Source organism: Sphaeramia orbicularis, chromosome 5 (assembly GCF_902148855.1).
Source record: "Sphaeramia orbicularis chromosome 5, fSphaOr1.1, whole genome shotgun sequence".
In the NCBI taxonomy this organism is placed as follows: domain Eukaryota; kingdom Metazoa; phylum Chordata; class Actinopteri; order Kurtiformes; family Apogonidae; genus Sphaeramia; species Sphaeramia orbicularis.
The window spans coordinates 40121709-40125486 of NC_043961.1; positions in this window are offsets into that span (position 1 = coordinate 40121709).

Consider the following 3778-nt stretch of genomic DNA (forward strand, 5'->3'; position numbering starts at 1 on the left):
CTCCTGTGGCTGCACGAGGACCTAGTCAGTCAAATGTGGAGCTCCTCTCCACGAACCCACGTCAGCCACAAGGGCCTCCTCCTGCTCCTCCTGGAAAATATATATTAACTACCTACAGGGGTGTTAAACATGTGGTCCGCGGGCCAAAACCGACCCGTCAAAGGTTCCAATCCGACCCGTGGGATGGACTGAATAGTGCAAAAATGACACTGAAGATAGAACCAGTCAAAGGTGTTCAACCTGTTTCAGATCAGGTTCCACATACAGCCCAGTCATGATCTCAAGTAAAGTCATAGCATAATAATCTATAAATAATGACTCCAAAATGTCTTTGTGGTTTAATGTGGAAAAAAAAACATATTACATTATGCCTATAAACAACAACAATTCAATTTTTTGTCTGTGTTTTAGTGTAAAAAAAATAATATTAAATTATGAAAATATTTACACCAACAAACTAAGACCCAGCTATGGTTTTCTGTTCATGTTTGTGGACAAGAATTTCACAGCTTTATACAAAAAACTAAAACTGTCCACTGCAAAGGCTGTAAAAAAAAAAAAAAAAAAAAAAAAAAAAAGCATCTGAAAAAACTGTTGCATCATGATGTTTCCTATATAAGTAATTATAAAAAAAAAAAAAAAAAAAAAGCCAAAACTTGTACTTTCCTGGGTCTCAGGAGGATGAATATCTTCTTAATAAAACCAAAATTAAAAAAAAAAAAAAATATATATATATATATATATATGTATATATATATATATATATATATATATATATATATATATATATATATATATATATACACACGTATATATACACACACACACACACACACACACACACATATATATATATATATATATATATATATATATATATATATATATATATATATATTCTAAATGCACTTCAACTTAAGCCTAATTTTGAGTAATAAAATTAATTAAAAAAAAAAATCTAGACACTTTTTTTCATCATTCATGCATGAAAGAGTAAGTTTGAGATTGTGGTGTAGAAATAATACAACGCTGGACAGAAGTAACTGTGGTGACACCTACTGTGACATTGCATAGGTATTATGTGGCATAGAAAATGACACAGAAGGTGCTATCAAAGCTAAGGGTGGTCCAACAAAATACTGTGTGTGTGTGTGTGTGTGTGTGTGTGTGTGTGTGTGTGTGTGTGTGTGCATGTGGTCTGTTTCAGAGGCAATTTCTCATAGACTGCAAGGGAAGCTCAGCTTCCCCTAAAATTACAAAAATTAACGTGGTTAAATATATACGGTTGTGTTGACATTTTATTGACTACAAATGTGTTAGAACACATTCATCTCAAAGACAAGTTTGTTCAGAATCAGCTTTATCACAAATCAATGGACACGATGTCGTTAACTTCTCATACATTCCCGTTGCGCTGTTTTCTCATACGATCTCTGCTCAGTGCATTTGCCCGTTGAAGTTCGGCGTCCATGCACGTCAATGGGACTGAGTGGAACAGTTTATTTCATTGCCTCAAAACTGGACAGTAATTGGCTCTATGCACAGCTCCACTACTTCCTGAACTTCAGGTGGCTCCTTTATTTCCTGTCTTTCATTATTGGACACACTGATTAATCCAGGTGTGCCTAATTAATCAGTAGTCACAACAAGAAGCAGGAGACACACCTGGATTAATCAGTGTGTCCAATAATGAAAGACAGGAAATAAAGGAGTCACCTGAAGTTCAGGAAGTAGTGGAGCTGTGTATAGAGTCCATTGGATAAATGTCACGATGTTGTCCCTCCCCCGGACGCTCGGCGTCTCTGGGGGTGAATGGAGCTGTGGGCGGAGCTCAGCTGAGCTGGACACTGAGCTTCCATGTGCTGATTGGAGGATCAGTCGAAAGGCTGAACCCCGTTTGATTGACAGCAATTTTGAGATCTACTCCTTTACTTGACAGAGTTCAGTTTAATATCGTTGCGCATTCTGCTGTGAAATTGAGAGAGAAACCACTACGAAATTATTTGTTCATTTCTTGCACTGTAAATAAAACACACTCATTGTACTTCCTTGTGTCAATTTAACATAATTTGCATTTTTCAAATTTGGAAAGTTTGCAGTTCTTAGAGTTAGTCAATCCAGGGATGTTTGCTGACATGGGAGATGTGTTTCCAGAAGAGGCATTCCAGAGTCTTCTGAAGAGTTATGGTGTCTATTTTGATTCAGGGAACCTGAGGTCTGAGCTTCAAGTCCTGTATTCGAATGAGGACTTACAGGGTAACGGGAAAACTGTGTGATTTCTCGATTTTTCTGAAAGATATGGAATTGGACAGTGCAATGCCTCAGCTATACAAACTGTTGTCACTAGTGGCAACAATTGGAACTACATCAGCAGGTGTGGAAAGGAGCTTCTCTTGTTTAAAAAGGCTCAAGTCCTACACCTGCAACACAATGGGCCAAGGCCGTCTAAGCAGCCTAGCTCTACTGGCCATTGAGAGGACACTGGTCAAGTCCCTGGAAAAGACGCCTGCTTGTACAATAAGGTCACTGACCATTTTCTTAAAAAGGAACAGAGGGCTGAATTTATGTTTAAATAACTTGACAATTTTTTTGATGTAAGCCGACAATGAGCTTCCCCTCTCTGAAAGACGAGCAGCCACCACTGGTCTGTTTACATATGTACAGCTAATTTAACACCACTATATCAATGGCACTTATACTATGATGGTATCAGCTCTGCTCACCTTGACTTGACTTGGCTTTGGTCAGTTTGTTGGTATGGTACCTCCCTTAGGATGGACAAACAGGACTGGGCCACACATGACAAGTTTACTATTTATTTATTTTAATCTAAATAGAGCATGCATTAATTATATAAATGGTCTGAATCAGCAAAACCAGTGTTCATCTTCTTCTGAACCCACTGTTTCCTCACTAGGGTTGCAGTGGGTGCTGGAGCCAATTCCTAAAACCAGTGTTGTTTTGTGAAATATGTAGTGTAGGGTGGTCCAAAAACTTTTTTTTTTTTTTAAGATTCTCTGGATTAGAACTCTGCATTTGGTTCCGTATCTGGCCAAATTACTTTAGTCCAAATTTTATGCAAATTAATTAATATTTAGAGGTTGCACAAGACATGTGAAGATTACTCTATATACTATAACATAACTGGCCAAATGAATAAGGCATATTTGTCCCATCTCTGCCTGTTCTGTTCTCTCGCTCTCTCTCTTTCTCTCTCTCTCTCTCTTTCTTGGCCACACCTCCTCATCTCTCTCTGACACTCCTCCTAATTACTCAGCTCTTTTCACCTGTGGGTCCCAGCTGTCGCTCATTAGGCCTGGGCCTATATAACCACTACCTTGTACGTGTGTATTTCGCCAGATTGTTCAACCTCGTTTGCAACTCTCCAGTGTTACCTGTCTGAACCTCTGATCCAGAACCTGTTTGTCTCGGCCTGACCTGCCTGCCCGGATTCCCCGAACCCCCACTCGTCTGACTACGCCAGCCTGTCTTCTGCCCCGGTATCGACCTGCCTTCACCCGACCAAGCCTGTCTGTCTCTGCCCTGGATGATTCGACCCACCTTCAGTCTTCCGACCACGGCTCAGCCTGCTCCCTCTGGTTCTGTTTGGATTCCCCGGTGCACGACCTCTGCCTGCCTTGACCAACCTGCTGTCTGTTCCTTGTCTGTTACTAGTTCGTCTGATAATAAAACTGTTAAAAGACCTAAATCTGAGGTGCTGCTTTTGGTTTCTCCATGTGCTTGTGTCAATATTAGAATAATTTGTAGTTTTATTCTC